Here is a 25,718-nt window from a genome sequence, read left to right as displayed (position 1 = left end):
GCCAAGTGGTTGTTCACCAGATTTCTTGGCACAACTTGGTGAGCACATCCACGGCAGCATCTGTTAGCTGAAATACGTCAATTGGTATACCATCTATTCCGGGGGCCTTATTTTTTGCTATTTGAACACAGATAAGTGTGACCCCATTGCCTAGTCTTCCATACTGTTGCATCTGTTCTATCCCACCCTACTCATATAAAGACACAAAACTAGTAATATTTAAGTTAAATGGTCCCCCCCCAAATCCCTTAATTCAAGCTAAACTTGGCATCAACAGCTACCAAAATGGTATCTACACATTAATACTAGCTGAAGCACAGCTTGTTAGATGCTGTTTCATTCCACTTTCCCAAGTACAAAACAAGGGCAGAGTGCTGACATCCTGCTCCTCCACTTTGAGTGGAATACTCATGGTTCTTGATTTGCTGCATGAGTTTCCATGTCAGCCCAGATACCACATAGTAGATAGTTGGCCTCTGGAATCCTTTGAAAGTAGAGGCAGCAGCAATAGTGTAAGCACCCATGTTTTCAAACAATGTTCAGTCACCCACACGCATCTCTGGCAGGTTACAGCGCTCAGCAATCCGGTCCAGGCCATCACATGTTGGTCCCCATATGCTAGATGAGTAATACTTCTCATCTGGTTTGGGTCTGTTTTGCAGCAGGGGCTTTACATGTGCATGATCTTAAAGGATGCAATTAAATGAGCCATATACCCCATCATTCACATAATACATAAAGGTTTTTTCACTCGATTCATCTTCATCATCAGAGCCCATCTGTTCTTTTAATACAAGTTTCTTGGCAATGATATTAACATGAAGAGTGAAAGTTGATGCAGCACAGTATCTGCCTGAGTCAGCAATGATTTTTACTCCACAGTCTGATGGAAAATACTTGTCCAATGCTGGATTGATTACATTGGTGATCTCTTCAAATTTAAGCTTCACATTCTCAGATCCAGGAAAGCCACCACCAGTATCAAGCAGATACATCCTAAAACCAGCCTCAGCTCTCATGTCAAAGACACAATGGGCATCAGATATTGCTTGCACAAAGGTCTCTTCTTGCACAATGGGTCGGTACAGCCACTTCCCACATGGAAGATGACACCAATGACATCAATTTTGAGTTCTTTAGCCCATTATAAAGGAAGCCTGCTGGTTTTGAGTGTGGCACCAAATTTAACACTAAAGCGACAGACCACTTTGGAATCATCAGCGGTGCCCCAGCCCACGGGGATCTTCAGCGGTGACCCTAGGAGGGAAACAACGAGAATTGGGGGGGGGGGACAGGAGGCACACAAAGCAGGAAGACAAGTCGAATCTCCGATCAAGTCTTCATTTTATTGAAAGCACTTACAGCTTGTATACAGGAGCACAATGGGGGGAGGAGAAGTACGCAATGGGGGAGAATAGCATCATGTCATTTCTAGTAATCTGAAAATTATCTGGTTAACAGAAACTTAGCAGGGCGTTTTCCGAAACCTATCCTCCCAGGGTGGGGTAAACTGAAACCTATCCTCCCGGGGCAACATGTCCAAACATGTCCTTAGAGAATTATAAAATGGCTTCAGCTAGGTTGAACTAGCAGCTCCCAACAGATCCTCCCTGTTTTCAATAATTATTTGAAGACTACAAAAGCGCAACAGGATTACCTTTGGTGCTCTCCTGTTTGACCATGTATGAAACCGGCGCCTGTCTTAGGTTGGACACCGCACCTATTGATCTTACCCGTCATGGGCTAACCCAGCAGCTGTGGCAGGGTGCCTGTCTTAGGTTGAAAAAGGGGCAGGTGACTCTTACCCGTCTCTGGCTGCCCGGTTTATTAGCCTGTATCATCAAGGATTTTCTTTATCGACCATTTGCAGTCTTTGATAATGGACTTGTATGGGACGGGAGGCTATGGACTTGACCTGCTGCTTGATAAAGCGTGTAAGCCTCTGAATTTCCCAGGGGCCAAAAGAAATAAGCAAAAGGAAGCCTATTAGGGGCCTCCAAAAGGAGTGACCTTAACTTTTAGGCCATAATTGATTGATTATACATTCTTTTGCTTTAAATTTTGTCACAATATGCACTAACCCAATTAAAAACTTAGGCGTGTGGACTTCTTGTGTTGAAGCTACAGCAGAAGTAGAGATGGCAGCAATCATAGGGATAAGAGAAACAATTTCTACAATAACAAGTCCTACAGCTCTCTTCGTTCTTAATGATAACTTATATAACTTTTAAAATTTGCAAGCATCATTATCATACCAAATATCATTTAACTTTACCAATGTCATAACAAGAGGAGGATTCTTAAAATAACTGAAACATCTTTGGTAACAGAGCTAATATAGTTAGAAATTTTACAGGAACAACTTACTTAAATTTTGGATAATCACCAGTGATTACCTTATTACCAATCAATAAGACATATGGTTCAGGTACACATGACATGACTCTGTCACTTGTGACATTATCTCCCTTACATTTATCTTTTGGTATACAGAAAATATTTATAGATCCCATACTAGCAACTAATTTTCATAATTCAGTTTGAAAATTCTTCATATCAATAGTCCAAATTTCTTCTACTGATCCTTAGCTTCGACTTTATTTGATGGAGCCCAATTGTACAAATTCTAATCTGCAGTACCATTTTTCTCCAGCTGAGAGGGTGAAGTAAAGGTAGATCTGGAACACCTTACTATTTCTTAATCAAAGTCAGATAGTGACCAACCTTTCCCATTTTTTTCCTGTGTGCCTCTTTACAATGACCTTTGCTAGCAGTAGTACCAATCAATTTCTCTAGACCACACTTCACCAAAACGCCTCAAGACACTTCATCAGCCCAAACTAAGTGCTCCATGACAGGACACATCCCCCTCGCACACCATAGCTGAACCAAGACAACACTTTTGGTGCACTGTGACCTACACAGATGCATAAATTTCACCACAAGGGGGCCCTGTTTCTCTGTACCCCAGCTCACCTTGTACAGTGAATCAGAATTAACCTGGCTCCTTCATACTCCCCAAACTAAGAGAGTGACATTTCTCCCAATAATGGTCAGATTCAGTATAGCCTCTACTACCACTGCTGGAAGACTGCCAGGGGGAGCTCTTGGCTATAGTATTATTTTGGCCCAGGATTTTGAAGATTGCTTGCAGTTAGCCCTTTAAACAATATCAGCCTCCCTAGACTCCCTCCAATGTCAGCTGACATCGCTAGCACAGATCACTCTTAAAATCTGAAAGCACTAGATCTCCTAACCGCTGAAAAAGGGGGCATCTGCTTGTTCTTGAGAGAGGAATGCTGCTACTATGTGAACAAATCAGTACGGGTAGAAGAAAACATTTCTAAACTAACAAAATTAACTGAAGAGTTAAAAAACAGGCAGAAGACCACAAGCCTTCTCCCAAATTGGCTTAAGAACCCATTTTTAACCTGGGTTCTTTCTTTTCTAGGACCAATAGTAATCATAAGTCTATTGTTACTAATTCTTCCTTGCTTTTTAAAATTCTTGCTTCAGAAAAAAAAGAGATGACCAACTTAACAGTGGACCAGCTGTTATTACTCCCATATTACTGCTTGGCTACTGATCCCAGGACAATCCAATCCAGCCTCTGAGCCCCAGACCTTCACCCCTGATCAGCAGGAAGTAGCTAGAAGAGAGATATGTTGCCCTTTTTATCACTAAACAGGCTGGGATGTTAAGTTTGGATAGGGGGAGCAAGTGGGATGGAAGGGGTGCACCTGAGGCAGAGAATGAAGAATTCAAACACTAATAAGAAGAGTGAATAGCCTTGTCCACTTAGAAAAACTAAGGAATGAACCATAAATCACAGTGGAATGTCCCTCCCTTCTTTCCCTGAAGACTCCATTATAAAAACCCTTCCCTTTTGGGGTCTTGCAGCTGCCTGGCTGCCTAGCTCAGTTAATGCCAAGTCTCTAGGCCAGAGGAGGGACCTCAAGTGACTTATCAGAAGAAGAACTTGCCCCCAAAAGTGCCCATCACCCCAATGCCACAGTATTCCATCCTGGAGACTACAGTACTGAAGAAAGAGCTGGATTGGTTTGCCCAAGCGCCAGATGGTCCTGACGCTGAAGGAGATATTCCAGTACACTCACCAGACCCTGGACTCAGACTCAGAGGACGAAATCCTGTCCTCACAGGTACCCCCAGCCCACACTGTCCTGGACTTCAAGAACATGTGGCCAGCCCCCAGCAGAGGCCACTGTTGGCCCCAGTCACTAAAGGCACAAAAAACCCACTGGAATGAAGGGGGTCAAGAGTCCCCGGTGTAAAAGGAGACAGCCAGAGGCCAGCCTCCAACCACAGCACATGCCACCACCCATGGAGGGGCCTGCGTGCTCTGATAGGGATGACTGGCTCCCAGCTTCCCAGGAGTCTGCGGTCACCTCCATGGACAGCAATGATGGCTCCGTTGGCTTCCCAGAGCTCTTCCTGCCAGGAGTTCGAGTTCGGGGCAGCCCTTGAGTCTTGAAGGCGATGATGGTGAGGACTGGGTCACCAACTCACAGACAGCAGCCAAGGTGGCCAACACAGAAGCAGCAGTGTGGCACTTCATTCGTTCACGGCCAGCACTGTACTGCAGGGTCCGGCTGTACCAGCCTCTGGAGCTGGTGGAGCTGAGCACAGAACTGCGTGGACATGGCATCCACATGGCTGCAGGTTGGCTGCTGGACTTTCTGGATGCCCAGTGTGTCACCTTCACCACCAGCGCTGCCAGGAAGGAACAGCTGGGCAGGCAGTGCCGGCGACCTAGGGGCAGGAAGAGACGTAGGCAGGAATGACCCCGGGGAGCCCCTGGCCCACCAGCTCTTTACAGCTCTCCCATCAGAATCACGTTACCCACGTTCTGCCCTCCCCATGCCCACAGCTCTCTGTCTCCCTGCCACCCAGCCCCTGTGTGCCAGGACCTGGGAGAGCCATGTCCTGAGGCTAGCAAACCAAAGCACCTCTTGGCTGGCAGATTCCAGCTACCAGCAGCAGCCCAGACACACGGTGCTCCCACTGCCATCCAGAACACCGTCCTCATCACCTACACTGGACCTCAGAAGGGCAGAAACCGGTGCTGGCTCAGTGGAGAATGCTTCCTCCAGGCTCAGAGCAGGCAAAGAATGGTCCCAGGGGGGGATAGGCTCCCTGCTCTCCTGAGCATCTTTGTCTTTGTACACACAGTGTGGTCAGTTTTGTATGGAGTGCAATAAAGAAAGCTTTGTCAGAACCAAACAAACAAACAAACAAAAAACAAAACACCAAAACCCTCCCCAATATGCTTGAAGGTGCGACTTCCTCAGTCTTCATCTTTAGAATGAGGAACCTTACCTGGGAGTTCCCCTGAATAAATAAAGCTGCTTTTAAACTTTTTCTCTCGTTCACTGATTTCTTCCTAGCTCCACCATCTAACAATATGTTTTCAAAGCAGAAAGTGTAAGTTCTTCAACTTTATCCCTTTTCAAGATGGTTTTGGTTATTTTAAGTTGCTCATATTTCCTTAAGAGTTTAGGATCAGTTTGTCAATTTCCACGAAAAAAAAGTCACCTGGGATTTCTGACAGTTTACTTTCAATGTTTACATCAATTTATTGGCCTATTTTGAATCTGAAGATGAATCAATATCCAGTACTGCAGCTCTTCCTTCAATCCTATAGCATAACCTCTGAGAACATCTTCCACTGCTGTTCTCTGGTATTTGTGAGGACAGCTTGGATGGTAACTGAAAAGTTTTAGCATCAAATCAAGCTTATCAAAGAAAGACTCTCTTCTCTTGTTCCACAGATACTGTAACACAATGTAAATTTTCTTGCTGATTGAGTCTGGGTTTCTAATTTATAAAGCATGAATGAAGGAGTCCTGTTGGCTCTGTGTGATACAACATTTGACTGTGTAGATCATAATAAGTTGTGGCGGACATTCAGAAGAATGGGAATGCCAGAGCACTCAATTGTGCTCATGTGGAACCTATATTTGGGCCAGGAAGCTGTTGTGCGAACAGAGTAGGGGAACACTGCATGGTTTACAATTGAGAAGGGAGTGTGTGAGGGTTGTATTCTTTTTTCATGCCTATTAAATCTGTATGCTGAACAAATTGTCTGAAAGGTTGGACTCTGTGAAGAGGAGTGTGACATCCAGATTAGAGGGAGATTCATCAATAACCTGCGTTTTACAGATGCCACAATCTTGCTTGCTGAAAGTGAGGAGAGCGAGGGCTTGGAGCACTGGTATTGAGCCTTCTTTATGGATTGCATCACAATGTCAGGAAAACAAAGATCCTTACCACTGGACGGATAGGCAACATCATGATGGATGGAGAAGAGATTGAAACTGTCAACAACTTCATTTTACTTGAATCTACAATTTACACTTCTGTACCAGCCACCAGAAAATTAAAGAGAAGCATTGAACTAGGAAAATCTGCAGTTAGGGACCTCTCCAAATTATTGAGGAGTAATTATGTCAGTTTCAGGACTAAGGTCATCTGATTCAGGCCATAGTCTTTCTGATTACATCTGAGAGCTGGACAACAAAAAGGATGACAGAAAAAGAATTGATGTCTTTGAGCTGTGGTGTTGGGGGAGAGCACTGAGCATTCCATGGATGGCCGAGAGAATGAATATATGGGGGTGCAGCCAGAGTGCTCTTTGGAAGCAAGAACAATGAAGCTTCACCTCATATACTTTGGTCATGTTGCTAGGAGGGACTATTCCTTGGTGAAGGGCATGATGCTGGGAAGGGTGGAGGGTCAATGAAGAAGAGAAAGACCCTCAACTAGGTGGATTGATGGGGTCTTGTGTGTCGGGACGTGTGATGATGGTGCAGGATAGAACAGGATTCAGATCTTTTGGTCATAGGGTCACTAAGAGTCATACTCAACTCAAAAGCACCTAACAACAATCAAAAGGTCAGCAATTCAGATCCACATCTGCAGGTGAAAGTTGGGCCACCTCCTCCTCCAAAGATTTATAGCCTTGGAAACTTGGTGGAGGGTTGCTATGAGAAGGATTCAACTTGACAGCGGTGGGTTCAAGGCATGGATGCAGAGTCCTGGCAGTACAGTGGGTTAAGTGTTCAACTGCAAATGGAAAGGTCCTTGGTTCTAGCCCGCCAGTTGCTCTGTGGAAGAAAGATGAGGCATTCTGCTCCTGTAAACATTCATGGGCTTAGGAACTCTAAGGGGCAGTTCAACTCTGTCAGAAAGGGTTGCTATGAGTGTCAGGACACGAGTGGAGCTTCCCACCACTCAGGTCTCACAAGGGAGTGAGGAGAGGTCCTTGTCCTGAGGAAAGCTGTGCTCATCTGTGTTCACCTTCCTCATCTCTTAGACAAGTGACCGGGACATGCATGGCCAAGCACCCAGAGGAAGGTTGTGGTTCTCTGCTATCATGGCATGGGTGGCTTTGCAAGGGCCTGAGGAGCTTTACCATCCAGCAAAATATGACTATGCTGTTGCTGGTTTTGTTTTATTTCCTACCCACTCATGAGGATGCAGGAAGTTAATGAACATGATTTAGTCCATTTAACATTTGTTTCCTATACGTTTTCTTAAACCTTTGGTGTCTGTTACCTCCATCTCACATATTTTGGACATGATTCCAGGAGGGACCAGTCCTAGGAGAAAGCCATCATGCTTGGAAGAGAAGAGAGTCAGTTCAGGAGAGGAAGATGCTGGATGAGACAGATTGTCCCAGTGACTGTGGCAATGGGTTCAGGTGTGTCAGAGATGTTAAGGTTGGCTCAGGATAGAGCAAGGCTCAGAGCCATTGTTCATAGGGTCGTAGTAGACTCAATAGCACATAACAGGAACAACCAGGTAGTAAATGTCTGGTTTCTGTTACCACATTTTTATGCTGGCAAGATCTTACAGGTAAAAGAGAGTAGTAAAATGATAAAGGGCTTGCTTTTCATAGATTTAAATATAGCTGTGGGTCAAAGTTTTATCACAGATGTGAAATGTTGCTGAGAAAGTGAAAGATAATTCCTATTTCTCAGCTTCAGCAAAGAGCATCTTTTGGCAGTCTTTTCAGATAAAATGTTTACATGCAACAATAAATAAGCATGGAAATTATTACTGTCAATGGCACCATGATAGACTGTTAAATCAATGTTCAGTTCCTTATTTTGGGACATTGAGGTGGCTTTCTCTTTGATTATTTCTTGTCCTGTTTTTTCCCTATTTCTTTTTATATTTCTGACTTCTGGCCAAAGAACCTCAAGGCACAGCTACTACTCATCTGTAAGTGAGAGTCTGAATGTTGCTGAAACATTGAAGTCTTTTAGCAGAGCCACCAGATGAAGATTAAAGAGCCATTGGTGGCATAGTCACATTGCTAACTCAAAGGTTGCACATCTCAGCAACTGGAATCCACCAGTGGCTCCTTGGGAAAGAGATGGACATTCACTTCCCATGTGACTTAGAGCTTCAGAAATCTATAGTCACTTATGTGTTGGTTCCACTACAACAGCAATGAAAGAAGAAGAAAGGATTGATGAACTACATCCAATGATTGCCATTATTAGGTGCTATCAAGTTCCTATAGACCGATCCTATAAACAATGGATCTGAACCTTGCCTTACCATGTGCCATCCTCGTAGTCAAGGAAAAGCAGACATCATAACAGATCACTGTCTGCTCTACAGCCCCTCACGGGATAGCACAGGACCAGACAATGGACTTGCCATGGAATTGTCATGGTTTGTTGGTGACTGACAGGGTCATTACCACTTACTGGTAGTGACAGTAACTTATAACAATAACAGAAATGGGTTTATTTATTGCCTCATTTGAGGGTGGTAGGGTTGAGGGGCGGCCGCTGTTTCCAAGATTGTAATAAGCACCGCTCCGTGGACAGATAAGGCCAGATGTATACAATCAACACTCTTGGCACCAGCCGCCAGGAAATAAAAAAGATAAATTGCATAAGAAAAGTCTGTTGTCAGAGACCTTTCCAAAGTACTAGAGAGTGATGATATCACTCTAAAGACTAAGGTGTGCCTGATACAGGCCATGGTCTTTGCAATCACTTGCGATGTGTCAAAGAGCTAGACAACGACTAGGGATGACAGAAGGAGATTTGATGCCTTTGAGCTGTGGTGTTAGAGAAGAGTACTGAATATACTATGGACTGCCAAGAAAATGAACATGGGTTAAACCAGGCTGTTCCTTGGAGGCAAGGATTCTGAAGTTTCGTCTGGCATACTATGGACATGTTGCAAGGAGGGACCTGTCCTTGGAGAGGGACATCATGCTTGGGAGGGTGGAGGGACAGCACAGGAGAGGAAGACCATCGAAGAGATGGATTGATTCAATGACTGGAGTAATGGAGGTACGTGATAGTGAGATTGACACAGGAGAGGGTAGAGTTTAGGGTTGTTGTACATAGGATCACTATGAGTTGTGGGCCACGTGACAGCACATAACAACAACATTCAGTGTCCTCTCTTAGTGACTCATCAGTGAGGTTAAAGAAGGCTCAACCCTAAGGTGAGGCACTTTCTAACATTGCTGCTGAGGAGGGAGCTCCCTCCTGTGTGAATCAGAGGTAAACACTGCCCAGTTCTATACCCTCCTCACAAGGACCCCAGGTTTGGGCCACCGGGTCACCTGAAAAATCAACGTCATCCACCAGCTGAAGAAATATGAGCAATCTCCTCCCATGCAATTTACTGCTGAAAACCTACTGGGGCGTCAGCTATGGGTCAGTCCAACTCACTAGACAAAACAACAACAAAGTAAATAGCAAGCCCCCTTCTAGACACAACAACAAAGCAAATAGCAAGTTTCCTTCTCTATCTAGGTAGTGAAGGATGTGTTGAAATACACCAAGGCTTTACATGTGACTAAGAGCATTTGGGATCACTTTAGGCTGCTGTTGTGAGTTTAGTTTGCTTTTCTATTTCCTTATCTCTACTTTCCAAAGAGTTGTCAGGAATGGTCAGAGGACAGCAGCCTGGACATGGTACCAGCAACCAGGCCAGCGTAGAAGAGCTATGAGATCATATAACAGGAAACCCAAACTAATACAAAAACCACTCACTTCCCCAGCAGGTTCTCCCTTGGTTCCTGGACCTTGTCAAATATTATCCACACCAGGCAGACCTAAAGTGGCAGAAATGAAAGGGGAGAAGAACAGAAAGCCAAGGGAGAGTGCAAAGGGAGAAACCACTTCATCAGCAAAGTTATTTCCTGGCTGGTCTCCATGGAATGAAGTCCTTTCTTCTTACTTCGGAGTCATTGAGGCTTGTTAGCTAGGTCAGGAGGGTGTGCTGTCTGTTTCTCCTGGAAGTGATGTGCTGGTGTCCTTGGCCTGACTTACACACACACACACACACACACACACACACACGTTTTCCTATACAGGTGGGTACCTGGGGGTACCTGAGGGGTGCCCATCTTTCCAAGAAGTTGCTGCAATCAGGAAAAAGAAAATATTAGGCAAATGAAAGGAGGTACTAACACGAGGCCAAGTGCAGAGAAGGCAGGAGCAGCTCCCTCTCCTCACTAAAGCAGATCCCCAATTTCTCCTCCCTCTTGGTGCTTGGGGGACTTCGTGAAAGCAGATGCCTAACAGTTTAGAGTAAATGGCCACAAGGACAGCACTGAGTGGGCAGGATCACGCAATCCCTGAAATCAGATCCCTGTCTCCCAGCGACATCTGCTGGAGGTTAGGCTCTACTTGTTATTCATCACCACTTAAGAAGATTCAATCTGGGACAACATATTGATTTAGAACATTTCTTTATTTAGAACCTCACTCCTGGACAAGGACAAGCCTGCATCTAGGAACTTTGCAAGGAAATCAAAGTAGATTTTCCAATGCTGCCAGAGTTTTAAATTCCTGGCACCACTTCACAAGTGCAGGCTGGCCCCTCTGTGCACAATAAGATTTGACACATGATGCACTTTGAAGATGCCGAGCCCTGCCTGGGTGCATGTCCCTCTTGAGGTGAACTAAAAGCACTTGTACAGCCACCCACGTTCCCACAGCTCCTCCACCGCCCAAGCCCAAGGCCTGGAGGAGGTTGCATTCCTCCACCTTCTCTCCCCTTGCTTTTTCTTTCTTTCTCGCCCTCTTCAAGGTAGTGCAAGTGGCTTAGAGGTAAAGAGTTGCACTGCCAACACAAAGACACGTGGTTCAAATCTACCAGCTGTTCTGTGGGAGCAAGAGGGGTAATCTCCTCCCTGTGATTTACAGCCTCTGAAAACCTACTGCACCGTCAGCTGTGGGTCAATGCCAACTTGACACGACAACAACCACCCTTCCCAAAGTCCCTGCCTGGGTGACAAAAGTGCTCTAACCTTGGCTCTACAACCAAAATGTTGATGGTACAAATCCACACAGCAGCACTGCAGAAGGCCTGGCAATCTGCTTCTGTTAAGATCATAAACAAGAACACCTGATGATACTCAATCCCACCCTATAACACATGGGGCCTATGGTCCCCAAAAGGCAGAATTATATTACAGTAATGGATTCCTTGGAGCCACCCCTTCCTTTGAAGGGCTTTGTGGGGATGACCAGTGGGGCCCACAGGCATGGCTGTCTACTCAGGATGCAGTGAGACCTAACTGGCACAAGTACCAAGCTAGGGGCATAGGGGCACAGAAGGGAGAGAGTCTTCCTAAGTCTAAGAAGGAGAGAGGAGACAGATCAAGGTCAGGACAAAATTAGAGAAGCTGAATAAAACAAGGCCAATGCATATTCAGGAAAGGCAGTCTACAACAGCCCCTAACAGTTCTATGTAACAAGTTTGAAACTAGACTTCAAAATCAAAACTGTTTCTCCGTTTTCTCTGCCTTCACAGACTTGCTGAGTTAGGTTCCCCTTTGGTTGGTGGTGTGAGGAATGCAAATGCGGGCAGAATGATGGGCAGGCTCGGGACTCACCTTCTTCATGAATCATATCAACTGCTGCCATGCCTGGGTACAGGTTTCCACCTTCATCTTGAAAGTACACAATGAAGCAGTGGGGCCCTGAGAAAGACAAAAGGACAGAGTTATCAAACTGTTAAAAACAAACATTGGAAGACAAAGTTTTATTGGCTTCATAAAACAGGACAAAATTATTTTGATCCCCAAACAAACTTATTTCTTTGATTGTGTACTGTTATAACAGCAGATAGTGTCAGAATGGCTTGGTAAATTATATCATACATAACCATGTACTGAATTTGCACACACACACACATACACACACTCATACATATAACCAAGGGAGCTCTGATGACTTGGTGGTAAAGAGCTGCACTACCAATCCAAAGGCATGCAATTAGAGTTCACCAGCTGCTTTAGGGGAGAAAGATGGTAAATCTCCTCCTCTGCAATTTATTTTCTCTGAAAACCCATTGGAGGCTTAGCCATGAATTGGTTCCTACCAATACTACAAAAACAACAATATGAATAATCAGGTCTATGTAATGAAGTTTGGTTTTTTGTTTTGTTTTGTTTTAATAACTTTAATGAACATTTACAGAGATTTTGGATTTTCATTCATTCATTGCTGCACTTCTCTCCCCGCCCAGCCATCCCCCTATCCCCCCCACCACCACCCAGTTCGCTCCTCTCTTTCAAAAGTAAAAGAAACATTCCCTCCCTGGTAGACAATCCCCCCACACCCCTCCCACCGCCCCAAGTACATTCCACTATGCAATTTAATTGTGGACTCTCATACATTGCTTTTAAATTATTCACTCTCTCATCTGTTTCAGTGCAGTTTTAATGTAGAGTTGTTGTTTTTCATAGCTGACCCTCCACTGGGTTTTCAGAGGCAGTTTAATCATGTAAGAGGAAATTTCCAATCCTTCTTCTGGAGCAGCTGGTGGATTTGAACTGTATGCTTTTGGAATGGCAATGAAGCTTCTTGCCACTTCTTACCACATGTTCTTTTTGTTGATGTTTGTCTCCTGAGTCAAGCATGACTCATAGCAACCCCATGAACAAAAGACCTGAAGCCCTTCTACAATGATCGATATGCATCAAAGTTCATAGAGTTTACGGAGGCATGTTATTTAAGAAATGGATGACACTCTTGCTTCCAAACCTGTCATAGTATGTTATTGTTGTTACGTACTGTTGAATCGCCTGCAATGTAGTGACTCTATGCACAGCAGCTCTGAATCCTTCCCTGTCCTGAGCCAGTCTCACTAACTCTGACACACCAACAACCCCTATTGCTCCACTTAGCTCCCTTAATGTAGAGTATTCATGGGCAAATAGTACTGGTAGAGTAAATACCTTCATTTTCCTCTGCTGCTGACAAACCCTGAGATCTTCCACCAATAATGAGCTGGGCAAAGACAGCTGCATAGTTTCCATGCATGGCATTACTGATGTACATCTTCCTCAGATTTTCACACAGCGTGTGGATTACAAACTCCTGCACAGAAGCAAAACAGCAACAGGCTATAGGAGTTTTCCATGACTTATTTCAGTTCCTGGATTCAACACATGGAGTACTAGGGAAACAGCTGCTTGGATGAGTCCACATATACAGGTGATGTCACAAACTCTCAGCAAAGATGACAGACAAGTATTACATAATACCAGCTGTTAGAAAATAGGACAGACACGTGGGGGGGGGGGTTGAAGAGAGAATGGGAAAAGAATCCATAGATAATTAACACTGCATTGGAACAATGAGGGGAAGAAGTGTCCGAAAGGAATATACTATTAGGTTTTATGTTTATGAGAACAATCTGGAACAAGAGGCGCACTACAGGGTAGCCTTGAGAGGGAGAAGGGAGGAGGAAGAAAATCTGCAACAATGAAAAAAAAATTAAAATAAAACACTTTCAATGTTAAAAAAAGAGCAGTCAAAGAGCCTTCTGATTCAATTTCATGTAGCCACAGTTACACTATGACCTTCATTCATAAATCTCACCTTCAGCTCAGCCCAGAATGTAAATTGCTTTTTAGATTAATAATCCAATCTGGAATGTAGGTCTCCAATTTCCAGTAGATAAAGGGTGTTTCCTATTTTCAGTCTTTCTTTTACATGATGTTGGGCTGGGCCTGCCTGGCTTTAATGTCTAATGGCTTTCCTTTGGCAAAGTGGTTGACCTTGGACTTGGAGACTGATTCTGACCCTAATACAATCCAGCAGGAGCTCCAAGGGAGAAAGGCAAACAATGTCTCTGAAAACCTCCTGGAGGGTCAGTTACCCTGAAAGCCCCTAGATGGGAAGTTTTGAGTTGAAGGTAACCCCATCCTTTATTCAAAAAGCATTCATATGCTTCTTTGGGTGGGGATTTAGTCCGCAGATAATAGTTTTTAAATTGGAGGTACTGTGATTTCATCCCAACCAACCTCACTGTTCTGCTCCACCCCTTGCCCCTTGGATCCCCATACATTTTTTTTACAATAAATAAATTAAAAAGGAAAAACAAAAGAATGTATTTGTCAGTAGATGGGCATAAAAGGTGTACAATAAAACCAGGCAGGTACTTTCTGGAACAATAAACCATAGAAGATCATAAAGGCAGCATTTATCCACAGGTAAACTCAGCAGGCAGAAAGGGATGGGAAAGAAGTATACACAGGGAGGAAGTGGGAGCTGTGCTATTACATAGTAGGGGATACAATCAATGTCACAAAACAAAGTGCATATTAGTTGTAGAGAAAACCAATCTGTTTTGTAAATTTTCACTTGAATTACAACAAAAAGGTGTTTTTAAAAAAAAGAAAAAGAGAAAGGATGAAGATTGGGGAGAGGGGGAAAGGTTAACTTCTCTCTCTCTCTAAACTACTTCACACTGACATGTTTCTAGACTAAAATTAAAGCCACCAAGTCTCTTCCAACTCACAGTGATGCCATGTGAGCTGGAGTGGAACTGTGTGCCACAGAGTTTTCAACGGCTGACTTCTTGCAAACAGGTTAACTGGCTTTTCTTCTGATGAAAACCTCTCAGTTAACTATTTGCACCACGCAGACAAAGATAACCCAAGAATAAAACCTCAAAATCCTTGGTAGGTTAGTTCTCCACACACTTCTCCCTCCCAAACTCCACATACAGCATTCACAAGGAAGAACAGAACATTCAAGGGCAGTACTCTTCTTCAACACCACAACTCAGAAATATTAATTCTTCTTCTGTTATGTCCTTGCCCTTAGTCATTATCCAATTTTCAGTAGCATTGCAAGAAATTGAAAAGCTCATGAGTGTTGAGGAGCACCTTAGTCTTTAAACTAACATTAAAATGCTCATTAGCCTTTTTGAAAGGTCCTTGACAGCAGATTTTCCCAACGCATCTTTTGATTTCTTGAGTGCTGGTATCAAGGATATTAAACCCCCTGCTCAAGTGGCAGGATACAAGAGAAACATACAATTTCTCTACAGTCACAAAGAGAATGCAGAACTGGAGCTAAGAAAAACTATATCCTTCACAATTGCTAATCACAAGATGAAATACTTGGGAGTAAATCTAACCAGAAGCACAAAGGATCTATTCAAAGAAAATTTTAAAATATTACTACAAGAAACAAAAAGAGACCTGGAGAAGTGGAAGAATATCCCTTGCTCATGGATAGAAGACCCAATATTGTGAAAATGACAATACTACCAAAGACAATTTACACATTCAATGCAATCCCAATACAAATGCCAATTCCTTTCCCAAGATGGAAAACGCTATCTCCAATTTCATTTGGAATGGAAAGAGGCCCCAACTAAGTAAAGCACTCCTTAAAAAGAGAAATAAGGCGGGAGGCATCTCACTCCTTGATTTCAAATCCTACTACATTGCCTTGGTGGTCAAGACAGTGTGGTATGGATACAATGACAGACACATAGATCAATGGAATAGAATTGAGAATCCGGAAATCAGCACATCTACCTATGGTCAACTGATTTTTGACATGGAGATGAAATCAGTTAAGAGGGGAAATGATAGACTTTTTAACAAATGGTGCTGGCAAAATTGGAAAACTATCTGTAGAAAATTCAAGCAAGGTCCACACCTCACTCCATATACAAAAACCAACTCAAAGTGGATCATGGACCTGGAACTAAAGCCAAGGACTATAAACTTCATTAAAGGGAAGCTTATAAGAACTCTAGAAGTCCTAATCCATGACATAAACACTCTTCCAAGCACCCTGAAAAATCTACAACCAGGAGAGGATAAAATAGATGAATGGGACCTCTTAAGAATCAAGTCCCTAGACACATCCAAAACCTTCTCCAACAAGGGTAAAAAGGGAAGCCACAGATTGGGGGAAAAATATTTGGTAGTGGCATGTCAGATAAAAGACTTATATCTAAAATTTATAAAATACTTGAGCACCACAACAAGATAAAGATAAATAACCCAATTGAATAATGGGCACAGGATATGAACAGACACTTCACCAAAGACAACATTCAGACGGCCAACAAACACATGAAGAAATGTTCAAAATCCCTAGCTCTAAGAGAGATGCAAATCAAAACAACTATGAGTTATCATCTCACCCCAATAAGAATAGCAAAATTTAACACAACAGCAAACAACAAATGCTGGTGATGTTGTGGAGAAACTGGAAGGCTGTATGGTGCTTTCTCAATAAGTTGCAAAGAGAAATACCATTTGACCCTGCAATTCCACTACCGGGAATATCCCATCAAGAAACAATAACTGCCACCCAAACAGATATATGCATACCTATGTTTATTTCGGCTTCGTTCACAATAGCAAAGAATTGGAAACAACTTAAGTGCCCATCAACAAATGAATGGATAGAGAAGCTCTGGTATATTCACACAATGGAATACTATGCTGCACTGATAAACAAGGAACTCATGAAATATTTCACAAAATGAGTGACCCTGGAATAAAATATCTCAGTCACAAAAAGACAAATATGGAAATATGCCACTGTTATAAAAGAGGACTGATATAGAGGTTGGGAGGAGACTGAGAAAGATGGGATAAATAATGCATACTGCATTGAAACAGATGAGGGAGAGAACCGTTTAAAAGGGATATATGATTAGGTGTTTTGTTATGACAGGAGTCCAGAATGAAGGTAGCATGTTGTTGTTGTTGTTAACTGCCGTCGAGTCGCAGGTGACTCATAGCGACCCTATGAAGGAGAGTCCTTGATGCTTGGATGCCTTTCATCCTCTCTCCAGGTTCATCGGGTTTCTGGAGGCAAGCTATTATGGAAGTGGATGCCACTCCTCCTTCCAAGAAGGTAGCATAATGGAGTGGAATTGGCGAGAGGGATTGAATAACAATGAAAGAATTTTTTCTTTTACATTTCAAAAAGAAAAGTGAATTGGGAGGAGAGTGCTGGGCAGGGAGAAAAGTGCAATAATGAATGGGTGTAAATCCAAAGTCTCTGTAAACTTTCACTTAAAGAAAATTAAATTAAATAAAAAAAACACACACACACACGCAATCCACCTGGGACAGGTGGGGGGAATACCCAGGGAAATGAAAGAAGAGCAGAAGAATAGTAAGTTTAACTAGAACTTACAATATTAAAGACGGAGTTGAACTAAACCAACAAGCTATTTATCACACAAAGGTTAACTTGGATTTCAAATTTTAGAGTATATGGTCTTATACTTTCTTTTTGGCCAAGAAATACTTTCTTGAAGCCTAAAAAAAAATTCTCTGAAAAGTGTTTGCACAGAGAAACTTGTTAACATGTGCTAAGGCTTTTCAGAAACAGAACTGGACATGCCGACCTCTCCGGGGGCCACGTGGTCTTAGGGGGCCAGCCACAACATCTCAAAGACATTTTGCTTGAAGCTGAGGATGGTAGAAAGTAGAAAGAAATAACAATAAATGAAACAAAACAACAATATAACCCACATTGGTGGAGAGATAACACCCAATGAAAAAGGACTGTAAGTCACAGAGGAAATGTGGCTAGCAGGGGAGACCAGGCAGGGCCCTCCATGCCGCCAACATCGGATATGTCCTGTGAAATGGGGTTTGTTGCTTCTGCCAAAACTTTCTTTTTGGAAAGTTTGCCTCAGCCAAATGCTAGTATTGAAGCTAGATCTAAATAATGCACACCATGTGTGTCAGTTATTATTGAAACTGCTTGTCAAAGATCAACAGAACGGCCAGTGCTAGAAACACTAATAAGGTGGCTTTGCCAGAGACCTCCTTCACTTACTCACCTCATTTACTTTTTTGCTAATTACTATGAAACATGAAAATAAAATTCTTCTCTCTTACCTCTTCACTCCCCGCACCATGACCGCACCCATGCAGCCTTCCTCAACAAACTATAGATGAGTAACTAGAAAGAGCCAGAGGCTTGAACAGCCCTGGAGGGAGAGAAGGCTCATTTGAGATGCTGTAATATTTTAAAAGAGGAAATGAAGGAGGAAACATGGAAATCAGTGAAGGGAGATACTCGCTCCTGTGGTGGCTGGGGTTTTGGCTGGGTTGCCTCTCTCCCACACCCCACATCACACTCCCCTGGACAGAGAGATCACTTTTTATCTCCCCTATTACGGAACAGCAGCCGCTGAGTGAGGCATACCACCAGTTAACCATTCATACTATTTATTGGGGAAATGCGTCAACACAGGTAAATTATTTTTGTGGAAAAATTAATTATTAGAAAAACAAGTAAATAAGAATTATGATGTGTTGTTGTAGTTGTTACATTCCTTCGAGTTGGGGCCAACTCATAGCTGACCCTCCAGCAAGTTTGCAGAGGCAGAAGAGGAAAAAATAAAAGTTGGGCTAAAACAGCAAGATACCGTCTCCAGCAGCAAGAGCAAATTTTAACAACACAGCAAAAAAATAGTTATTGGAGAGGATGAGTAGAGATTAGAACTCTTATGCACAGCTGGTGGGATTATAAAATGGTACAACCACTCTGAAAGATAGTTTGGCATTTCCTAAAAAACTGAACATAGAAATCCCATATGACCCAGGTATTCCACCACTAAGAATATACCCCCAAGGAAATCAAAACTGAAATACAAATGGACAGATGTATACCTGTGTTCATAGAAGCAACATTCACAACAGAAAGAAAATGGAAACAACTGAATTGCCTATCAATGAATAGAAATAGACTGAGAAATCGTGGAACATTTGCACAATGGAATATTATGTAGCCCTAAAGAGCAATGATTTCGTAAAATACTATGTAACTTGGGAGAAATTAGAGAACATTATGCTGAGTGAAATATCTCAGTCACATAAGGACAAATATTGCATAAAGCCACTATTGTGAAAACAGTTGAACAAATGAATAAGATATGAATAAATGTTCAAAAGGGAAGAGAAAGAGATGGGAGCAGAAAATGGGGAAGGGGGAGAATCACTGGGATAGCACAAGTTAGTGCTGAGAGGAGTGAAGTAACGTGAAAGGTTCAAGGTGGGCTTGAAAAGACACGGTGATAATAAGCACACAGCAATGTATTAACATGTATTATTTATATATAATGTATATGAATGTATAAAACACAAAGTACATGTACAAAATATGATATATATGAATGATTATGTGAAAACCAATAAAAAATTAAAAATATAAAATATGGCTTGATATTGTCTTTCTCCTGCAGGGCAACTAGTGAATTTGAACCATATACCTTTAAGTGAACAGCACAGCTCCTTAATACTAGGCCACCAGAGCTCTCCCTTTCATTTTACCTCATTGTCCCAGTTTGAGTAAGAAAAATTCTCCAGCCATTTAAAAGATGTCCGAGTGCCATCACTTGTAGGTTAAAGCCACCAAGACTAGACCCGTGGCTCAATGACTAACGCCAGAATCATAATGAGCGACTCACCCTCCCTGAGCTCTGTCTCCCTATGTATGAAACAGGGAAAACAGTGCTTGCCAAATCCCTGATGAGCTACTCACCCTCCCTGAGCTCTGTTCCCCTATCTATAAAATGGGCAAAAACAGTGTTGCCAAGTCCCTGATGAGCTGTCCCTCCTCCCTGAACTCTGTCCCCGTATCTATTGCCCCCCTATCTATAAAACAGGAAAACAGTGCTTGCCAAGTCCCTGAACAGTGAAGATGGCTCGTCCACCTGCTAGAAACAATCAAGGCGTTTGGCTGCTAACTCAAAGTCTGGTGGTTCAAGATCATCCAGCAGTGAATCAGCCTGACAATCTCCATAAAAGAAAGCTGGAAAATCCCCAGGCGCACAGCTCAGCCTACACTGACACAGCCAGGATCACTGCAAGCTGGGGTCCACTTGAGTGAAACTTTTGATAAAATGTGTTCTTTCAAATGCTTCACTTGCTGCCTGTCACACAAGTGTTCAATTAATACTCACTGCTGTCAAATTGAAACACTCAGAGCTGACCCTCCAGTGAGTTTCTGAAGCTGTAAATTGCATGGCAAGGAGACTGGCCATCTTTCACTCAAGAAGTTGCTGGTGGATTTAAATCTCCAGAGAGACTTGACCATTGGGTTGGCAGTGCAGCTCCCTACAGACTGGCACCCACAGCTTCCATGCTCAATTAGTAGTGGTGGCTTCATGTCTCACATCTATGAGATTGCTGTTGAGAGGCAACAGATCCTGTACAGAGGGGGTGTGCCACTGAGCCTGGAACACAGTGAGTGTTCACTGATATGATTAGGTGCTCATTAGTAGACAACTAAGACTCATAGAGACCCAATGAACAACAGACCTGAACCATGCTCTATCCTATGCCAGTCTCATCATCTCTGATAGGATTCAGTCCACTGATAAAGTCACTGTCAGTCCATATTTTTGGGAGTCTTCCTCTCTTTTTCTGACCTTCCATCTTTCCAGCATGATATCTTTTTCCAAGGACTGGCCCTTCTAACAATATGCCAAAAGGATATGAGATAAAGTTTAACCATCTTTGCTTAAGGCACAGCTCAGCTGCACTTCTTCCAAGAGAGACTGTTTTGTTCTTTTGGAAGTCCATGGGCCAAAACTCAAAGAAGAAACTCATTTCTTCTTCTGTCATCCTTAGACCCTTTCAATCTTTCAGATGCATAGCAAGTAACTGGAAAGACTGGCCTGGATTATGTTCCCTTTAGTCTTCAAACAGACATCCTTGCTCTTTAGCACTTCGATTTCTTGACTCTTACCATGGGTGTTGACTGTAAATCCAAGTAAAATCAAATCACTGGCAATTTCAATATTTTCTTCACCTATCAAGATCTTGCCTATTGGTCCAGCAGTGAGGATTTTTCTTAATATTGAGTGTTTCCTACATAGTGTTTATTCTTGTTCTCACTATGTCTCTGCACACCTGTGGTTACTGTAGAACACTAGCATCAGGACATGGGAAAGAGCAGAGCATCTCCCTGCAGAACCACACATAACTCTCACTCTAAACACTGGGCACAGGAAGTGGCCAGATGACAGCTCTCTTGAGCCTGTTCTTTAACATTAGGTTAATTGCCCTCACTTTGAAATACATGAACCAACCCCAACTGGAATCCTCACAATCACCCTCATCAGTAATCTATGCAACTCTTAAATCATCGCAAAGCCTTCAGGTATTTTCTTGCACTAACCACAACCAAACCTACTGTCCTCAACATTAATTCCTGCTCATGTTGACCCTCCATTAAGTGTGCAAAGTTGCAGATTCTGGCAAAGGGCCTCTGATAGTGTAGTCCACAACAGATTGCACTAGTCACCCAAAGGCTGTGCCTCTCTGCTGCTTTTAATCCAAACGCAGATCTCAGGGACAAAAATGGGCATCTCCACGTGCAATCTGCAGCTTCTGAACCTACCAGAAGGTCAGCTATCAATCAGTTCTCACATCCTAAAAATGAGTTTGTTGTGGATTCTTGTTGTTATGTGCTGTTGAGTTGACTACAACTCATAGCAAGCCTATGCACAATAGCTCTGAATGCTGCTCTACCCTGAGCCAACTTTCTCCTGAGAAGAAACCTGGGAATTTGAACACCAACCTTTCAGTTACTAGCCCGACATGTAACATACGAAGTCACCAGGGTAATACTAAGTGAGAACTGCACATGTTCTTGTTGTTGTTGTTGTTGTTATGTGCCATCAAGTTGCTTGCGACTCATAGCGACCTTATGGACAAGAGCCCTAAATGCCGCTCTATCATGTGCCAATCTCACTGTCTCAAACACACTCATTCCCACCACTCCACTCACAGAATCGATCCATCTCATTGAGGGTCTTCCTCTCCTGCACCATCCCTCCACTCTCTCAAACGTGATGTCCCTCTCCAAAAACCAGTCCCTCCTTGCAACATGCCCAAAGTATGTCAGATGAAGCTTCAGAATCCTTGACTCCAGGGAACATTCCGGCGTCACCCTCTCCAGGACAAACCTGTTTGTTCTCCTAGCAGTCTATGGTATATTCAACACTCTCCTCCAGCACCACAGCTCAAAGGCATCAATTCTCTTTCTATCTACCCTAGTCACTGTCCAACTCTCTGACGCATAGCACGTAGTTGCTAAGACTATAACCCAGATCAGGCATACCTTGGTCTCCAGTCTGACATCTTTGCTCTTCAGTACTCTTGAGAGGTCCCTCACAGCCGACTTTCCCAGTGCAATTCATCTCTTGACTTCCTGGCTGCTGTTACCAAGAATGTTGGCCATGGAGCCAAGTACACTAAAACTGTTAACTATCTCAATCTCTTCACCATCCATACTGATGCTGCCAATTGGCCCAGTGGTGAGAATCTTTGTTTTCTTGATGTTGAGCTTCAATCCATACTGAAGACGGCAGTCCTTGACCTTCTGCAGCAAGTGTCTCACGTCCTCTTCAGTTTCAGCAAGTAGGGTTGTATCATCCGCATAACGCAGGTTATTAATGATTCTTCCGCCAATCCTGATGCCACATTCGTAGTTATACAGCCCAGCGACTCAGATGATCTGTTCTTCATACAGACTGAAAAAGTATGGAGACAAAATACATCCCTGACTGACCCCTTTCTTGATTTTGGACCATCCAGTGTCTCCCTGCTCTGTTCTGATGACTGCCTCTTGGTGCAAGTATAGGTTTCACATTAGAAAAATCAAGTGTTCTGGGGTTCCCATTCTTCTCAGAGTCAGCCACAGCTTGTTGTGATCCACACAGTCAAAAGCCTTTGCATAGTCAATGAAGCATAGATAGACACCTCTTTTGATATTCTCTGCTTTCTGCCAAGATCCATCTAACATTAGCTATAATATCTGTAGTACCACCACCTCTTCTAAATCCAGCTTGCATATCTGGCAGTTCTCTGTTGACATATTATTCCAAAACGTTTTTGGATAATTTTCAGCAGAATCTTGCTTGCATGTGATATCAATGATATTGTTCGATAATTTCCACATTTTGTTGGGTCACCTTTCTTTGGAATAGAAACAAATAAAGATCTCTTCCAGTCAGTTGGCCAAGTGGTTGTCCTCCAGATTTCCTGGCACAACTTAGTGAGCACATCGAGGGCAGCGTCTGTTTGTTGAAATAAATCAATTGGTATGATGTCAACTCCTGGAGCCTTGTTTTTTGCCAATTCTTTCAGAGCAACTTGAACTTCCTCCCTCATCACCATAGGCTCTTACTCATATCTGCTCCAAATAACCTTCAAATGTGATTTAGAGACACATTTGGGAACAGAGTTCACTCATAACTAATTGCCTATACCTCCAACTACCATTAAGGTTATGAGTATAAACCAGTGTAGAGAACAAGGTTCCTTGGTAAGGAGGTCCCAATACAGATGGTAACCCAGTACCTCTACACAAGCGCAATGACGAGTGACAACAGAAGTGGTCACCATCCAGACTACGATTGCTACTGTTGGGATGGAAAACAAAACAGAGATGGTACTGCTGTAGTCTTCTGGCAGGGTTGTCACAAGGGATTAAAGAAACACGTAAAGTTCTAGAAGTAGTGTGGGCATAGTGTGGTGATGGTGGTGTTATGTGCCATCAAGTTGCCTGCAACTCATAGTGACCTTATGTACTCTATGTAAAATAGCTCTGAATCCAGCTCTATCCTGAATCAACCTGATTGTTTCTGACATACCTATGGCCATTCCCCAGTCACTGAGTCAAACTATGTAACCCAGGGTCTTTCTCTTTTGCTTATAATGCAAGTGCTGCATAAGCATGAGCTAGTATTAGACTCCTGAAGACCATATATCCACCTCCACTAAGACACATGGGAGCTCTGGTGGCTCAGTGGCTAGGAGCTGTGCTGCCAATCCAAAGGCATGCAATTCAGATCCACCAGCTGTTCCACTGGAGAAAGATGAGTGATCTCCTCCTGCGTAATTACAGATCTGGAAACCCAGTAGAGGGTCAGCTATGAGTCCATTCCAACTTGGCAGCACATAACAACTACTAAGACACACAGACATATGTTGAGAGCTTAACTCCTGTGGCCAGAGAGCACCACAATGATGTGAAGCTAAATTCCAACAAAAGGAAAAGTAAGTCCAGTGCTTGCTGACCTGCAGTTTGGAACAAAGGCAGATCTTTCATCTGTGGGGAGAAGTCAAAAGTGGCATCAATCTTGATCCCTCTTGGTCATCACAAACATCCTGGTGTATTTCTCCTCCTGGAATTTACCAGCTGTAATTAGGCAGTCAGGTGGCTGTTCCAGCAGACCTCTCCAATCACCCAAAGAAATGGTAAGAGCAGCAGAAGGGAGCTTTAGATCATTATAAAAACGAATCCTAAAATGTGCTAATAGGTTCTTAGCAACACGACAAACTCAAAGCACCTTTAAAAATATCTGCCTTTCTTTCTATCTCTCCCATTGCTCTCAAGGGAGCTCTGGTAGCTTAGTGGTAAGGAGTTGTGCTGCCAACTCAAAGGCAAGCAGTTCAAATCTACCAGTTGCTCCAGGGAGAAAGATGGGCTGTCTCCTCCTATCCAATTTATAGCCTCTTCCAATCCACAGAGTTAGAGTTCTGATTCAATGGCACATAACAACAACAGCAACATTATTTTCAAATTGGGAGCCAACTCATCGCTGACCCTCCGATTGGATTTCTGAGGCTGTAAACTGTGCAGGAGGAGATGGAACATCTCTTTCCCAAGTTACCACTGGTCAGTTCAAACCACCAGAGAGGGGCCTTTGGGTTAATAGGATCACTCCCTACAGTCTATGCCACCAGAGTTCCATATTTTAAATAAAGTCTCAAAATTCTCATTCTGAACAATTTTTCTTATGGGCTCTGTTTCATTCTCTGCAAAACTCGCATATATACATCTACTGTGGAGCACGGGGTGACAAAGTAAAATATTACAATGAAATGTGTAAGGAGTTGAAGTCAGAAAATCAAAAAGACCGAACTCTCTCAGCATTTCTTAAGCTCAAGGAACTGAAGAGCAAAATCAAACCTCGAGTCGCTATAATCAAGGATGCTTTAGGCAGAATATTAAATGATACAGGCAGTATTAAAAGAAGTTGGAAAGAATATACTGAGTCACTGTATCAAAAGGAATTGGCAGACACAGAAGGATTTTATGAAACAACATATGAGCAAGAGCCTATGCTGATGAAGGAAGAAGTTCAAGCTGCTTTGAAGGAAATAGCAAAAACTAAGGCCTCAGGAATAGATGGTATACCAATTGACATATTTCAGCTAAGAGATGCTGCCCTGGACGTGATCACCAAGTTGTGCCAAGAAATCTGGAGAACAACCACCTGGCCAACTGACTGGAAGAGATCTATATTTGTTCCATCCCAAAGAAGGGTGACCCATCAGAGTGGAGAAACTATAGAACAATATCATTGATTTCACATGCAAGCAAAATGCTGCTGAAGATTATCCAAAAACGACTGGATCA

The 25,718-nt window shown here is 43.0% G+C and overlaps 2 pseudogenes; both read right to left on the bottom strand.

Annotated features, from left to right (window-relative positions):
• The window catches only part of LOC102845934, a 62,514-nt pseudogene that overhangs the window by 35,432 nt on the left and 1,364 nt on the right, over nt 1-25,718 (bottom strand).
• LOC102868200 lies at nt 293-2,643 on the bottom strand (annotated as a pseudogene).

The sequence above is a fragment of the Elephantulus edwardii genome, unplaced genomic scaffold, assembly GCF_000299155.1.
Source record: "Elephantulus edwardii isolate Elephantulus edwardi_28Jun2011 unplaced genomic scaffold, EleEdw1.0 scaffold00241, whole genome shotgun sequence".
In the NCBI taxonomy this organism is placed as follows: domain Eukaryota; kingdom Metazoa; phylum Chordata; class Mammalia; order Macroscelidea; family Macroscelididae; genus Elephantulus; species Elephantulus edwardii.
Note: the sequence above shows the minus strand (reverse complement) of the source record. Positions and strands in the feature narration are given on the sequence as shown.